Below are 18,195 nucleotides of genomic sequence, written 5' to 3'. Positions count from 1 at the left end.
AACCTTTTCACTCATTTTCACTTTTTCTTGACCCATCCCCACATCCTACGCAGTCATGTAACTATGACTCAACATCTGATTCCATGATCCGGGATCAGATCGTTTTCGGGGTCCATTCTGACTCCCTGCGGCAGCAGCTCCTTAAAATCAAACAGTTGACCCTCCCTGTCGCTATCGAGATGTGCGTTGTCCATGAGCATGCCAAGAATCGTTACTCCCACATCAGGGTGGCAGAAACTGCAAAGCTGGCCTCCCATGAGGCGGAACGGGTGCAGGCCATTGCACAGATGCAGGGCCTGAGCATCGAGAGAGTGGCCGTTTCGCGCGCTTTTCCTGGATCCCTGCGCATGCGCGCCACAACCAAGTGGACGATGAGACCGACAACCTGACTGTGCAGGTGCGTACGTCGACCGACCGCACTGCGCATGCGCGATGGCGCACGGAACGCGCTGACGTCAGCGTCATGACGTGTCCGAATTGTGGCTCTGCCCACTTAAAGCGGCAATGTCTGGCAAAAGGACGACGATGTCTCCAGTGTGGCAAGCTTGGCCACTACGCAGCCCTTTGCTGACCTGCTCCACCGCTCAGCAGCCAGCAATCCCAGCTGCGGCGCAGAATTGTCCGCTCAATGCAGCAAGGCATGCCAGATTCCGATCCCGACAGCCCAACGGACCCTGATGCTGAGTGCCTCAAGTCTCCATATCAGGTGGGCACCATATCCACACATGAGCTGGCCTCCACCACACCTGCGCAATGCCTCTCGATCCTCAGTGTGGATCCAGACGACGAGTGGTGTGCTGTCCTCACAGTTAACAAGTTTAATCCGATTTAAACTTGACACCGGCTCGTCTGCAAACCTCATCTCACAATCCGACCTCGACACCATCCAGGCCCGACCAAGCATTCTTCCACCGGCCTGCTAGCTCATTGACTACAATGGCAATGCCATAGCTGCCAGTGGGTTGTGTCAATGAGGGGTATCCAACAAGGCGATCAAAGCAACATTACGGTTTGAAATCATCAGGCCTGACAGGGCGTTCCTGCTCGGTGCTCGCGCGTGCACACTCCTGAACCTGGTCCAGCGAATCCACACTTTGTCACCTTCACCGGCGATGGCCTCGCCGGATGGAAATGTACAAGCCAACATAGACGACATTATCACGCAGTACCACAGCGTATTCAATGGAATGGCACGCTCCCGTACCGATATAAAATCCTGCTCAAGCCAAACGCCACCCCTGTAATTCCTGCACCACGCCGGGTGCCGGCACCCCTCAAGGATCGTCTGAAAAAGCAACTACAGGACCTCCAAGACCAGGGCATCAACTCAAAGGTCACAGAGCCAACAGACTGGGTCAGCTCCATGGTCTGCGTAAAGAAGCCATCAGGGGAGCTTCGCATTTGTATTGATCCTAAGGATCTAAACCGCAACTGCGGGAGCGTTACCCGATACCGAAACATGAAGAGTTGACCAGTGAGATGGCTCATGCCAAATTCTTCACTAAGCTGGACGCCTCCCGGGGCTTTTGGCAAATACAGCTGGACGCATCCAGTCGCAAGCTGTGCACATTCAACACCCCGTTCGGTCGATACTGCTACAACCGCATGCCTTTCGGCATCATATCTGCCTCTGAAGTGTTTCACCGCGTCATGGAGCAGATGATGGAGGGCATCGAGGGGGTGTGAGTATACGTGGACGATGTGATTATCTGGTCCACAACGCCCCAGGATCACATCGCTTGCCTCAAGCAGGTCTTCCAGCGAATTCATGAACATAGTCTCCAGCTCAACAGGGCCAAGTGCTCATTTGGTCAATCAGATATTATGTTTCTAGGTGACCACATCTCGCAGCAGGGTGTGCGGCCAGACGACGACAAGGTCTTGATGATCAACGCCATGAAGACCCCAGAGGACAAGAAGGGGTCCTCCACTTCCTCGAGATGGTCAACTTTCTCGGGAAATACATTGCCAACATGGCATCCCACACCACGGCCCTCCGCCATCTCGTCAAGAAGACAACGGAATTCCAGTGGCTGCCCACACATGAAGCGGAATGGCGTGAGCTGAAGGCAACGCTCACCACAGCCCCAGTTCCAGCGTTCGTCGACCCAACAAAGGAAACCAAGATATCAACTGATGCAAGCCAGGACGGCATTGGGGTGGTGCTCCTCCAGCGAGATGACTCCTCATCCTGGGCTCCAGTGGCATATGCCTCCAGGACCATGACGCCCACTGAGCAATGGTATATCCAGATTGAAAATGAGTGTCTGGGTCTCCTGACAGGAATAGTCAAGTTTCATGACTACATTTACAGCCTGCCGAAATTCACAGTGGGAACGGACCAAGCTTCATGCCCCTTTCCCACTTCCTGTAGCGTTTTGCCAATGGTGTATCGAGATGGGGTTTCAGTGTCCAATGATCCGGTTGATGCCCGATAGACAGGGCAACTGGGCCCGTCCCAGGTTTTTCACACCTTTAACAAATAAGGTGACGGCAGGGACTCTAAGCGCCCGAGAGTCTGGCCCGACCTGGGTTTGAAACAATAGATTGGCGCACATCAATCAGATCGATTATCTCTTGTTGGCCGATTGACAGGGCAGGTCCGGACATGTCTTGGCAGCCTATCTGACCTTTATTGTATTGGAGCGTGGCCAGTTCAAATTCCCATGGGGCTGTGTGCTGGAGTGACTGTGACATGTTTTAAAGTGTCCAATTCTTTAATTTAAATTACCCAATTTTAATCAAGCCTAAAATTTAGGCCCTGGTAGGTCTCCACAGTTGGGTGCCATGCCGGATCTGGTTACCCATAGAACATAGAACAGTACAGCACAGAACATGCCCTTCGGCCCTCGATGTTGTGCCGAGCAATGATCACCCTACTCAAACCCACGTATCCACCCTATACCCGTAACCCAACAACCCCCCCCCCCTTAACCTTACTTTTTAGGACACTACGGGCAATTTAGCATGGCCAATCCACCTAACCCGCACATCTTTGGACTGTGGGAGGAAACCAGAGCACCCGGAGGAAACCCACACACACACGGGGAGGACGTGCAGACTCCACACAGACAGTGACCCAGCTGGGAATCGAACCTGGGACCCTGGAGCTGTGAAGCATTTATGCTAACCACCATGCTACCGTGCTGCCCATGACTTGATAGTAGAGGGGGATTGGAACATGGGTGTTGGAACCGAAAGTGGACAGGTCCCAGTCTCGCTCGCTGACCCGGTCGGTGGGGGTGGGGGTTGGGGTGGCTAAGCCCATGAGGGAGATGGGGGGAGTGGATCTGTGGATGTTTTTACACCCAAGGGATCGGGAATATTCATTTTTCTCCCTGGGGCACAAGGTGTTTTCGAGGATTTACTTTTTTGTGGTGGGAAAGACGTTCCTGGCTGGGGTTAAGAAGTCAGATTACTTGTCGATTGTGATCTTGGATCACACTCCGCATTGGATGGATGTGGTTCTGGAGAAGGGAGAAGCCCAGAGGCCGGGTTGGAGAATGGATGTGAGGTTATTGGTGGATCGGGGTTTCTGTGACAAGATGGGGAAGGTGATTGAGGAGTATGTGGGGTTCAATTGCACAGGGGAGGTCTTACAGTCGATGATCTGGGAAGCTCTGAAGACAGTGGTGAGGGTGAGGAGGGTGATCTTGTTTAAGGCTAAAGTGGCTAGGGAGGAGAGGGAGGAATGCCAATGGCTGGTAGAGAGATTTTGGAGGCGGATGGGAGGTACGTGGGGGACCCAGACCCGGATCTCCTGGCAAAGAGGAAGGAGTTGCAGGCAAGGTTTGACCTATTGTCCATGGGGTAAACGGTTCATCAGCTGAGAAGGGTGAGGGGAGCTGCCTATGAGTACTGGGAGAAGGCAGGGCCTATGTTGGCAATTCAGCTCCGAGGGAAGCTGTGGCGGGGGAGATTGTTTGGGTGTGGGATAAGACGGGCAAGTTGGTGGTGGCTCTGGAACAGATTAATAAGGTGTTCAAGAAGTTCTGTCGGGACCTGTATAGGTCGGAGCCACTGGAGGAGGAGAGGGAGATGAGAGAGTTTCTGGGTGGGCTGGGGTGTTCGAGGTTGGGAGAGGCGGAGCAGCTGATGGGGATGGAGGAGGTGAAGGTGGCGATGAGGAGGATGCAGGCAGGGAAGGCGGCAGGGCCTGATGGGTTTCCGATCGAATTTTATAAAAGATTTAGGAATAGGCTAGCGCCGTTGATGATGGGAATCTTTGAGGACACAATGGTTAGGGGTTTCTTACTGCAACCAATGGGGCAGGTTTCCATCTCGCTGTTGTTAAAGAAGGACAAGGTTCCGGTGGAGTGTGAGTCGTATAGGCCAATGTATTGGTAAAGGTGGTGGCATTAAGGTTGGAAGGATGCCTTCCGAAGGTGATTGGGAAGAGCCAGATGGGGTTTGTGAAGAGGAGACAGTTGTCCTCGAATGTGAGGAGGTTGTTGAACATGGCACTTTATCCAGCCGAGGGGAGGGAGATGGAAATGGTGGTGGCGCTGGATGCGGAGAAGGCATTCGATCGGGTGGAGTGGAGTTATTTGATGGCGGTACTGGAGAAATTTGGGATTGGGCCAAAGTTTGGGGCGTGGGTGCAGTTGCTTTATAAGGAGCTGATGGCGAGCTTGCGCACAAATAATATGAATGCAGGGTATTTAGCATTACATCGGGGTATGAGGCAGGGATGCCCCATGTCCCCCCTTCTGTTTGCACTGGCTATAGAGCCCTTGGCTATTGTGCTGAGGAGCTCGGGGTTGTGGAAAGGGATAGTGGGGGGGTGGCGGGGGGAGGTGGAACGTAATGGGCGGGATAATCTGATCCTGAGGCTAAGTGTTGACGCCGTCGTAAACGCCGTTGCGTTTTACGACGGCGTCAACAGGCCCCTAGGAGCAGCGATCCTGCACCCTACAGGGGTCCAGCACGGCACCGGAGTGCTTCACACAGCTCCAGGTGCCGATACCGGCGTCAGAACGAGCGCCGCGGGTCCGCGCATGCATACTACGTCTGGCGCGAATTTGTGCATTTGCGCTAGTTGCCTTCTCCACGCTGGCCCCGACGCAACCTGGTGGAGAGCTACAGGGGCCCGGTGTGGAGGAACATAGACCTCCACCAGGAGATGCCCGTCCACCGATCGGTGGAGGACCCCCCCCCCCCCCCCACCCCCCCCCCCCCCCCCCCCGGGGTCGGATCCCCACTCGCCCCCACCAGGCCCCCACCCGCAACATGAACTCCGAGGTCCTGCCGGGTAGGACCACACGTGAATGGTGCTGGTAGGACTTGGCCTATCTCGCCGGGCACTCGGCCCATCGTGTGCGGGGAATCGCCGGGTAGAGTGGCCCCTGACTGTCGCGCGCCAACTGCGCCCGGGCCAATGGTGGCGATTCTCCGGTTACTGGAGAATCGGTGGACCGGCGTCGAGGTGGCGTTGTGTGAAACCCCCCCGCCCTGGCGATTGTCCGACCTGGCCCGGGGGTCGGAGAACCCCACCCAGGGTGTCCTTATGCAGATGATTTGCGATTTTATATTCCGGAGCTGATCTCCCGGAGGGGAGGATAATGGGGTTGCTCCAGAGATTTGGGACGTTTTCAGGATGCAAATTTAATTAAGGGAAAAGTGAGTATTTTGTGGTCTCCCCTCCAGGAATGGGAGCATTGGGTGGGGGGTGGGGGAGGGGCAGGCTGGTCTCCTCGTTTGTTTCAGCTGGGAAGATGGCCAAGATTAGAAGGGTGATACTGCAGAGGTGACGGCAGGCAGGAGGGCTAGGCCTCCTAAATTTGTTGTATTATTATTGGGTGGCTAATGCAGAGAAAGTTCTGGGTTGGAGAAAGGAGGGAGGTGCTTTGTAGGTGAGGATGGAGGCGGGTTCTTGCAGGGGGTTGGGGTTGCATGTGCTGACAACAGTGCCGCTCCCGATGGCCCCACCGAAGTATACGGTGAGTTCGGTGGTGGCCACGTTGAGGATTTGGTTGGAAGCTGGGTTGGGGGGGGGGGGGGGGGGGGGGGGGGGGAATGCCAATCGGGGGAATCATGCGTTCGGGACAGGGAGAATGGATACAAGGTTTCAGGGATGGGAATAGAGTGGGATTAAGGAAAAGAAGGATTTGTTCGTGGGAGGGAGATTTGCAAATCTGGAGGAGTTGGGTGAGAAGTTTGGGCTGGAGCGCGGCAAAAGCTTCAGGTTATGCTGATGCGGGATTTTGTAAGGAAGGTCTTTCTGACCTTCCCGATAACGTCTTCCTCCTTGTTATTGAAGCGGTGCTGTCGGCAGGGGGTTTGAAGAGGGGGTTGTTTCGGTAATTTACGGGAGGATCTTGGAGGAGAGCAGGGTATCCATGGAGGGGGTAAAAGCAAAGAGTTGTGGGTGGTGCTGGTAGAGGGTTTGTGGTGTGAGGTGCTACGGAGGGTAAATGCCTCGTTTTAGTCCTGCCCGAAGCTGGAAAGGTTTTGGAGGACGGTGTTCAGCACCATCTCGGGGGTTCTGCATGTGGACATGGAGCCCGGTCCCCGAGAAGCCATATGTGGAGTGTTGGATCAGCCGGACTGCAAGCAGGTGCGGGGGCAGATGTTTTAGCCTCGCTGATTGCTCGTAGGCGGGTCTTGTTGGGGTGGAGGTCGGCTTCTCCACCCTGCGCCTCGGCGGGGCAGGGGAGGACCTGCTGGAGTTTCTGACCTTGGAAAAGGTAACGTTTGCTCTGAGGGGAGCAGGGGATGGGTTCTACAATTGTTGGGGTTTGTTCATTTTGGGAGTTGGTTACCGTTGACTGTTGAGGGCGGAGATGTTTGGGTGGGCTGGGTAGTTTTTGTGGGATTGTTTTGCATTGAAAAACTGTTGAAAATTTGTTGAACAAAAATACTTTTTAAAAAAAAAGTAAAGCTACCTGGGAGGTTTCTAGGCCATTGCAGTACTCAAGGTGGTCGGGGACAGGGCAGCATGGCAGCCTGGCACTCCCCTGGCATCTTGGCACCACCAGTCTCATACCCTGTCAGTGCCACCCAGGCACCCCGGCAGTTAATCTGATACTGTGATTGTTAGCTTTTGTTAACCAAAGCTATTAAAAGCTATGAGATGAAGGCGGGCATATGGAGTTAGGTCACAATCCCAACATGATCTCAAGGAATTGTGGAACAGGCTGAATGTGATGTATGGCCTCCTCCTCTCCCTATTTTCCCCAATACTGCCTCATTTAGCAGTTCTTGCAACACTTTGCCAGCAATCAAGCAGGAATCTGGATGCCGTGTCCTCAATCAGCCGTCTACACATTTCATTTCCCACTTGCACAGTTATTTTGCAAGTCACTGATTCTTGCTAAACAATTTTTTTGTCAAATACATTTATGGAAAGGCAGAAATATACTTTCACAAAGATTTTTCTCCATGTGCAGCTACTTCCCATTAAACTTCTGCAACCGTGTAATTTTAGAGTTAAGGATAATTGAGATACACATCCCACTTTAGAACTCCCAGTATCAGGCTTGCTAGGGTTTTGTCACATCGAGGTAATTAATGCTAACTCTGGAAATTCCCATACGTCAGCTCATGTTCAAATGGAGGCTTCACAGTGTACCTGATATTACACCTTATTGCATCTTTTAGAAATGCCAAAAATGCAATGAATTATTTTCAGATGCAAGGACTGTTCCTATATGGACAAAGTTATGCTCATTTTGTTGCCAGCAAGGTCCCACAGGTAAATGGGACATTTAACTTCCACCTGAATCACCCAAAAATCAGAGCATCGATTCAACATGTAATCGAACTGAGAGACAACGTAACACCTCCTCAGTACTGCAGGGGAACAGCAGCCTGGATTGTGTCCTTGCTTTGAACCTGAACTTTGCCTTCTCATCCCTGTGTCCAAATGCCTCCAAGGCTTCACCCATCCCTATCTCTCTAACTTCCTCCAACCCCAACCGCTTCTATATCTCTTGCGTTTCTTCAATTCAGCCCCCTCGCTCTTTCTGAATTTCAGTCACTTCACCATTGGTGAAGGCCATGCCTTCAGCCGCCTGTGCCCGAAGCTTTGGAATTCCTCCTGTTTGTTACATGTACTAACAACTAGATCTACGTACACATGGACAGTAAAGGGTACAGACTAGGAGCTACCTCCATTTCTGGGTCTTACCACAAAGACCCGAAGTTTGGGTCATGTATCTTCTTACATCACTGTGTGGGCAGTATTGTACACAGCTTCACATTAACCCTATATATGCCAGCCCCTTATACTACAATAATCACTTCTGCAAAGTGTTTTGGAATGTTTTACTAAGTTAAAGGTGCCATATAAATCAAGTTGTTATTGTTGTGAGTCAGGCTGCTGAGTGCTAAGGCAGCCTCTTTTGCAGGGCTGTTAGAAATACAAGGATCATTTATTCTGGTCATGCATGGGGTTTTCTACCTGAGCCGAGCACAGAGTATCTTGAAAACTGGTGCGATTAAAAAGAACTTTCTTGATATTTTCGACATTGTGACAATTACTGCCTTTCAAAAGTACATAATTGGCTGCAAGATACTTTGGGGGCATCATGAGTCTGTGAACGGCACTGCATGACTGCAAGTTTTTTGTTCTTTACATTGCATCTGAATTTGCTGCTTCTGGTTGCTCTGCATATCTTCCAACAGTGAAGTGAAGAACCACTTGAAAAACATTTTTGTGACTGAGCTTGTCCTGTCACCCAATATTCTTGCATCGCTCTGCAGGTTTGCATGGGGCGGCACGGTAGCACAATTGTTAGCACCGTCGCTTCATAACTCCAGGGTCCCAGGTTCAATTCCCAGCTGGGGTCACTGTCTGTGCGGAGTCTGCACGTTCTCCCCGTGGCTGCGTGGGTTTCCTCCCACAGTCTAAGGATATGTATGTTAGGTGGATTGGCCGTGCGAAAAATTGCCCTAAGTGTCCAAATGCTTAGACTGGGTTACGGAGATGGGGTGGAGCTTTGGACTTGGGTGGGTTGCTCTTTCCAAGGGCTGGTGTGGACTCAATGGGCCGAATGGCCTCCTGCTGCATTGTAAGTTCTATGATTTCTATGATCTGATTGCAAGCATGGCGATGGACTGGACTGACTCACTTTATTTAACTTGCCACAGAGGGAGATGATTGATCAGATTACAGACCAGAATGCCAACTAAAATCCATCCATAAAATCTAGATTCTTTGTTTGAGGAATGCTGTTAACTGTTAACACTGGGAGAAACATACTTAGGCGCTCAAAAACAGCATCTGTGGTTGGGCTATGTTAGCTGGAGATTTTATGTGGCCAGTAGGAGCAATAAGCAATGTCAGCTGTGTCATCTGTCTCGGTATACTAATTTATTATAATAAAAAAAAATGTATTGCTAGACAAATATTTTTCTTTAGTGCTCCCAGCATAGAGCTTTACACTGGAATGGCTAAAGATTTTAAATCCACCCCAGAGTGTTTTATATGGATTCTGTGTTACAGAAAGACCCTTTTTCATTGACACACACAGGTGAAAGGTCACAGATCGGGCATGACTAAGGTTGAAAAAGATGAGAGAGAAAATGAGGTAAATAAAGGGGTAGTGTTTAAGCGATGCCTAGCCTGGATTTTATTTTAAAAGGCTTGTAGGCGGTTGGATTTGTTGTCTCAAGGAAGAACTGTGGTTCCGATTGGATTAACATTAAACCCACATTCAGAAAACAAAGTTAGTCTTCTTCACCACTGTCTCCAGAAAGCTTTCTAAAACTGGCTGGTGGATCAGTATAAAGAAGTTTAAAAGCTTGAAGTAAGTTTTCACCACTGCTACATGCTTTCCGTTCTTACTGTGTGGCTTTGCTATTCATTGAGTTGTGTTTAAATTCAAAATCATCTCTCCTTGAATGAATTATGCATAGTGGTGATGTAGGCATTTCTGTGGACCATACCAATCGTTCCATTAAGCACAATTCTTTTGTGAAAATACATTAAGTAATAGAAAAGGGAATGGTTGAATTATTTACACATCTATTGTCACACCTACATAACTTTCCAATTCAAACAAACAGAATTTCAAGTCTTATCACAGAACAGTGCAGCATCGTCAAATGTTTTAGAAGTCAAAACCTTGCAAACTTACTGGGTGAATATCATTTTCATCTTCTGTTTAAACTCCCAATGCCACATTGCACAGCCAAAACATATGCTAGCAAAAGGTATATTATTTTTTGCTCCATATTTATGAATGCACACCATGGAATGTTAGTTCCAGTTAGAAGATTACACTTGTAGCAATGGACAGTGAACCTAATGCAACTAGTGCTATCTGTGGAAGGTTGGAAAAGACTGTTGCAGGAAATGTGGTGATATGCATCACTGTAAATACACAAGGGGTTAATGTAAATACACATAGACTAGCTTGACACTAGAGGAAGCACCAGAGACATGACACACAGACATTTAACCAATAGGCCAGTAAGATAGGACACGACCAATGGGCATTCACGACACGCACAGAGGTGACACAACCACGGGAGGGCATTACACCAACCCATATAAAAGGACACAGCACACATGCTCAGCCTCTTTCCAGTGGAGACACTTAGTGAGTAGACAGGGTTGATTTGGAATACATCACACCCACCACGTGGATTGTAGCAGACTGGTTCGTCAGTCTGAGTAGCTATAGCAGGATTAACAGGAGAGTCAAATCCAAGTCAGAGAATCGTTAGGAGTTTAATAAATGTGTTAAAGCTATCTCCAAGTCTGAACCTTCCTTTGTCAGAGTGCACATCAAGGAAGTAGCTTATACTACGTCAAGAGCATAACAAAACAGGGAAACTTAAAGATAGGAGCTATTTTCCTGGTTGTTGGAACTTCAATCCAGATAGTGAAGATGGTTACAATGTGGAGGAATTAATGGTATCTGTTAGACATACGAGAGTTTTGGCTGAGATAATGTCTGCTATTGACAGCATGTGCACTTCAACAGGACTCTCTCAATGTTGAGTATTTTTGGAGGTGAACGAGGAAAGGGGGGGGGGGGGGTTAAACCAGTGAAATGAAATTACTCCTGAGAATGGCTGTCCACACCTGCTATTCAACATAGATATGAGTTATAATCCGCACAGGTCATATGGGGTAGGGATGATTCACTACTGCATGGAGCTTGCAGAATATGAGCTCCCCCGATATGGGGTTGGGGCGGGGGGCCCTGAACAAAATTCGCTTTGGCTTTGTAAATAAAGTCACCAGTAAGGCAGTGACTAGAGAAGACCCAGCAGGAAACTACTGGAACTGTATAGATATGTATCTGCAGGCAGAGTGGGACGACCTTTGGAATGACTGAGGGGAAAATCTCACTTGGCATTTCAGAGACAGGAAAAAAGTGACACTATCTCCTGGATGCTGACATTCAGTCAGTAGCTATCTTAAGGACAAAGGTTCTCTGTGCAAAGCTCTGACGCAGGTTGGAGCTTGACACCTCCGCATTCCTGGCCATTGCACTCTAATCCACTGCACTTGGCTTTTCCCGCTATCTGCCTATCATCCTACTTCGATCATCCGAAACTTTAAAGCCAGCATTTGAGCTAGTGTATGATCCCAGCACCTGAAATCTGGGCGGGCCTATAGAGTGACACACCCACCGTAACATCTACTTGGAGTAATAGTTTGCTTTCTGCCAGTTTGGACAACGTGTCCAACCCAGAATGGCGCTGTTGTTGCAGAGGCTTGAACAGAGTAAATGCAACTAACAGCAGCATTTTCAAACCTCTGGGAGTTGATGTAAAAGTTAAATAAACAATAATATTATTAATGGTTAGCCTATAGTGATAAATCCAGTGGGACAAAAAAAAAATAACTGCCACAATTTTGTACCCATACAAATGATACGACTGATGTTTTTTCATTGGGCCCTTTGTCATTTAATTTAGTTTGCACTCATTAATGCTCCCATTGTTAATTCAAAGTGACTTCACAGTAAGTCAGCAGGGCATGACTAGGAATTCTGAAGGCACTGTTGCTGCATATTTCTGGGTCATTGGGGCAGAATACCACTATTAGCAGGTCTGCACCTTAACTCCATTTATACTGACAATCCCATGTGTGCTTGTCTAAATTTGGTTTTCACTTAACCTACAGCTCCTGAATAAACAGGCCCACTGGCAAGAGAAATCTTAGTCACACAGTTGCAGGGATCAACGGCGAATATTGAGATTACTACAACTGGCTAAATACACAGATCCTACATAATATTTCGGGATTGTCCTGGGGATACTATAGGTAACAGCAAGTTTGACCATTTTTATAATGTAGCATTTGGTATTTTTCAAATGTCGTACTTTCTGAGGGCATAACATTGGAACGTTGAGACAGAAGAGGGCCATTGAGCTTACTGAATCGAAAGTCTAGGTGAAGCATAATAAAGAGACATTTTTTATTACTTTCTTTCTGTTAACAAAGCAATAAACATTGGCCTGGATTTTGCAGTCAGTGGCGAAGTCACTGCCCTCGCTGTTATTACACTGACAGCTTTTGGGCAGCAGCATTATAGCGACCAGAGACCCTTTCCAGCACGTTCAACCCATGCCCCACTCAGTCCCAGTGCCCTTTATGGTCCCATGTCAACTTAGTGCCAACCCATGCCCCCACCCACCAATCTTTGCCCTTACCTCCTGCATTCCAACTCACCCATATCACCATGAGCAAACCTCAGGGGCCAGGCTGACATAAAATAAAGTTATGTGTCTATTGATGATGTCACTATTTAAAAACAAAACTTTCATTGATAAAAACATTCAATATATTGAAACTCCTTCAACTAATCTCTTGTGAAAACAAACATTTCTATTCTATAACCACTTATAGCTGTCGATCAAACAGCCCACTTAGCAGAGGTCCCAATATGTTAATGTTAGGTTATAAAATTAGTCTTGCAGCACAAGTATTAAAATGATAGCCCTGAGGCTTAAGTCAACAGATCATGAAATATCAAACACTGATTTTTTTTTAAACTCGGCACTTTTTTCAAACTTAAAGCCCAGCAGAGATATATCCTTCAACAGCTTTGCCAGTTTCAAAGAGTTTTGACAGTTCTTTGACAGTGTTGACAGTTCTTTGATATCTTAGATAGCTCCAAAACTTTTATGCCCTTTTTACACCAATCACGTTTACTTTTAACAATCCCGAATGGCACCTGACCTGTCCCAAAGGGTGCCTTACCTCTCCCAAAGGTGTCCTGGGACCACAACCAAAGGGGTACTTTATCTCTCCAAAAGGGCACCTTAGCTATCCAAGTGAATCCACAAGCTTCGGACCAGGTCTAATTGGCACACATCGAATTTCAGATACCTACCGCATCAAAATCACACATAAGTGGAGGAAGCTGCTGATTTATATGGGCAGCTGTCTCTCTAAATGTGCTATTTAGAACTCACCCCAATTTACTCCCACACCTCTACCCCACTGCCCCCCCCCCCCCCCCCCACACACACACAAGAATGCAGAGGCTGGGTTGCTGAGTTCAGGGGCAGGTCCCCCAGAATTGGTTTCTGCTGCCATTTTTGTGCAAACGGAGAGGCTCTCCTGTGTGAAAATTCAAACTGCAGACTATAAACCAGTGAGTGCAAATCAGAATATTTAATTCAATGTAAATTCAAGTTTAGAAGGTGAAAGAAAGAGGGTGTCATAATATACACATCAGTATATAATAATGCAGACACACACTGACTGACACACTGCAAGACTAATCAACACACACAACACAGCAGCCAATCACCAGTTAGGGCACGCTCACTATAAAGCCAGAGGGCACTAGTTTTCCCGCTCATTCGGGATGCAGCCTCTGAGAAGGACAGAGCTCGCAGCTTGTAGCACAGATCTTCACCATGTTCTAACAGTTTAGACTGGTCAGGATAGGCATAAGTCTTCAGTTTAATCTAACATAGTGTCGACCCACAGTGCAAGTATGTTCAACAGTTCCTAGCTTAATGCAATAGTGTTGTACTATTACAAGTGTTGGTAGCCTGTCTATGTTACTGCTAAGGTAAATGCAGTCTCCACAGATCCAGAGTACCCAACACATCAGAGGGGAAGAAAGATAGGATTAAGGAAGATTAAAGAGACCTTTTAATACACTGTTTTTTATACAGAGGGTAGTGGGTGCCTGGAACTCACTGCCGGAGGAGATGATGGAAGCAGAGACAATAGTGACGTTTAAGTGAGTTCTTGATTAATACATGAATAGGATGGGAATAAAGGGATACGGACCCCGGAAGTGCAGAAGATTTTAGTTTAGACAGGCATCATGGTCGGCACAGGCTTGGAGGGCCGAATGGCCTGTTCCTGTGCTGTACTTTTCTTTGTTCTTTGTTCTTTGAGACAGAAAGTGGTATTTCATTTTTTTTAAATCTTCAAAAATAATTCTGAAGAATTGAATTTCTAATCTTGTCAAATTAATTTTTCCAGACCAAAGAGGTTGTTGGCAGCAAATAAGTCTTACTGCACTGTTAATATTTCACTTCTTGTTCACGATATCAGCCCTAATTTTTACTGCCATATTTAGTGGATTTCTCCTGGGTAAGTAGTTCAAGCTCACGCCTGTACATGGATTTTATTTGTGAGTCTATCAGCATGAGACTGGTATAGTCCGTGGGCAAGCGACGTAACCTTGACCGCAACTTTCTGATTTCCATGTTTATCTATTTAATTCAAGATTTTCGAAGCTGCCGTACAATTTACCCCATAATAATGATAATGCTGACTGTTATTCTTAATGCAGAAACCCGAGCATACTGGACAATGGTTCTGCACAAATACAGGAAGCAATGCAGTTATATTATTAGGTCAAAGACAAAATATTACTTCTTCGCACCAGTACCCAAATCTGAACATTCTTGTTTTATCATAAGTAACAATGCACAGTTGCAATACAGAAATTGATTTCAACTTAGATTGGCTGCATGAAGTAGCCAAATCTCAAATTAAATCCCCACAGTTTGGAAGGTCAGGAGGTGGTGAATTTTCTGTTAACTTCTGTCTGTGTTCAAATTATTGATACAAACTGCTCCTGGCTTTGGAAAAGTAAAAAAAAATTCTTCTTTCTCCCTAAGGTCTGACTCCATCAACTGGATATCGGTTAATTTTCTCACCCAGTAGATAATGGGTGGGATTCTCCATTTCTGAGACTGTGTAGATGCCGACGCAGAATCCATGGACTTTCACGACAGAAAAACCGGCGTTGCATCTGGACCGATTTTGCTATTGTTAAGGGGCTACACTGGCGCAATCAATTCTAATGAGGAATGGTGCTGGATTCGCCAGTTTCGCGATTGACACCCAAAGGCTGACAAGCTGCAGCCGCACATAAACAATTCTCCCCCCACACACAAGATGGCAGCGATGAGAGCAGCCCCGAGGTTCACAAACACCGAGCTGGAGACTCTGTTGGACGCAGTGGAGGAGCAGCACATTGTACCCCGGCCCAGAATGGAGGCTGCCAGCCGCAGCCGTTTGCTGCACCTGGGCACAGATGGCACAGGCCGTGAGTAACACCATCCGGACGGGCCAGCAGTGCAGGACAAAAACTGCACAACCTTGTCAGGGCGGCAAGGGTAAGTAGGCAGCACTGTACCCCTGGTACTAATCCCTCTCGCATCTCCGTAACCCCCGCCCCCCCCGGAGGACGGCCCAACCCCTACCCTACACCACATGCGGGTACCCATATGGGCTGCCATGGCTGGGTGCCCTGGCCACTGAGGGGATGTGAGTGAACCCCTCTCACATCCTCTGGGCTGCATGTATTGGATTGTCTGACACCGTCGGATTTATGTGTGTCACCCCCCAGGAGATAGGCCTTGTCCAACCGCCGGGAGCGGGAGGAGACAGGAGGGGGGGGGCCACAGGACCTTCGGTCCCTCACTGTGGCAGAGCAGAGGACCCTGGATGTGGTTGGCAGCGCAGAGGAAAGGGAGGTCACCAAGGTGGAGCTCAGCTGCGGGCAAGGAAGTGAGACCCCACTCAGTTGCGGTTCCCTGTGACACGTGTGCCACCCCCCCCCCCCCCCCGCCACGCCAGCCCGCGGTCTAATCATGCGTCTTGTCTTGTGTTTTGCAGGACCTGCTGGAGATGGGGCGGGTCCATCTGCCATCTCCCGACCCCATCCAGTGCCACAGCCAGAGCCCCCCCTGAGCCGAGCAGCGATGGGAGCAGCTCAGACACCAGCCCGAGACCCAGGAGACCCCAGAGCTCGGGTTGGAGGATGACAGTGATTTCCCATCACAGCTGACTCCAACACCCTCCACCATCCCAGAGAAATTCACCTCGGTTGGGCACTTTATTGAAGAGGCTCCTGGGACACTATCTGGTGCGCATCACACAGCTGCTCCGGTACAGCAGGTGGAGGTAGGAACTCCTGAGGGGGCGGAAGGTCAGAGGGCAGGCAGAACCTAGGGACTAGCCGCCGTCCAGATCGATCTTGGGCGTCGGGAATAGACAGCCCCATCGATTATGGAGATGTAGGGGTTATCGGCAAGCATCCAGCACTTGCAGGCACAGTTGGAGGAGTCCAACTGGGTGCAGGAGGAGGAGGTGCTGTCGACCATGTGTGGCACCCAGGCCAACTGCACGGGTGCCGTGCGCAGTGGAGACATTGGGGTGATGGTTTTGACTGAATCAGCATGTCCTAGACCTGGGGCATTCTGTGCAGGTGCTGGCCGAGGCCCAGGACAGGATTGCCACCTCACAGGCGACCACGTCTCAGAGCCACCTAGAAATGGCAGCAGCGCTCCTGAGCGTGGTCCAGTCACAGCAGGCCATGGCTGGGAACTTCAGTAGCATTGGCCAGGCGCTGGTCAATGGGGCGCAGACACAGAAGGAGGTGGCCCAGTCCCAGAGGCAAATGGCGCAGTCACTGGCTGATGTGCCACAAACCCAGAAGGTGATGGCACAGTCAATGGGTGATGCGGTGCAGTCCCAGACGGAGATGGTCCACTCCCTGTGCTCCATGGCCGTGAGCTTGCAGACCCTGGTCGAGACCAGAGTGGACCTCCAGGACTGGCAGTGACGGGTGGTGTGGGAACCTTGGAAATAGCTCAGTTCGCATTCCCATCCCGTGGAGTATCCCAGGGGCCATCGGCACCCTGAGGGAGGAGGAGGCAATTGTGTCCGTACCGATGACTCCCACAGTGAAGGTGCCGAAACACCACAGCACCTCAGACCCCTTCCTGTCCCTGGCACATCTGGTTGATAGCCGCATTACAGGGTGTCACCACACCACCTGAGACACCTGAGCAGCATCCAGGACCGGACGCCCCAGAACATGCCCGCCAACGGGGACCCTGGTTGCAGGTCGGGAATCACAGCAGGCTGCCTCCACTCCTGCTGTACCATCCAGGGAACAACCTAGATGTAGCATTAGGGCCTGTAAGGCCAGAAAAGTAGACACCAGTTAATTTGGCCAGGGTGCAGAGCGCAGTTTAGTTATAGGGGCTAGGGCACAAATATTTGTTCACAATAAACACCTGCTACCACTGTTACAACCTGCCCTGGTGCTCTGTCAGATGGGTGTGAGGAGTGGGCTTGTCTGGGCTGGTCGGGGGGCCAGACCCGGTGTTCCTGTCAACCCAGGGCCCCCACCCCGTAGTGCGGCAGGTGTGTATCATGGAGAGGGTTGCAGGCAGGGTGTGGCCAGTGGGGGGAGGGGGGTGGGGAGAGTGAGGGGGTGTGGGGTTATGATGCGGTGCCCCTGCCCCTGGCCAGTCCCCCCCACTCTACCCCCCTCCTAGTCAGTGAACTTGGAGGCGATCAGAGTTCTCCGAGCGCATTGGCCTTGGGTCACACGTTGTGCGGGCAGCACGTCATCCTCTGCTGTGCGATGTTGTGGATGACGCAGCAGGCCGCCATGATGTGGGCAGTCCTCTCAGTATCAGACTGGAGGGCCCCTCCAGAATGGTCCAGGCACCTGAACCGCATCTTCAGGAGGCCGAAGCACCGCTCCATCACACCCCTGGACGCTGCGTGGGCATCGTTGAAGCGGGTCTCCACATTGGTCTGGGGCCTCTGGATAGGCGAAGGCAGCCACCACCACAGCGGGTAATCCCTTTCACCCAGGAGCCAACCACTTAGCCGGGGAGGGGGCGTCTCAAATATGTCAGAAATCGTCGAGTGTACCAGGATGAAGGTGTTGTGCACACTGCCCGGGTACCAGGCACAGACATGTATGACGGCATGCCTTGTCCGGCAGGTTCTCGAATGAC

This window comes from Scyliorhinus canicula, chromosome 1 (genome assembly GCF_902713615.1).
Source record: "Scyliorhinus canicula chromosome 1, sScyCan1.1, whole genome shotgun sequence".
NCBI lineage: Eukaryota > Metazoa > Chordata > Chondrichthyes > Carcharhiniformes > Scyliorhinidae > Scyliorhinus > Scyliorhinus canicula.
This window is presented reverse-complemented; position numbering follows the sequence as displayed.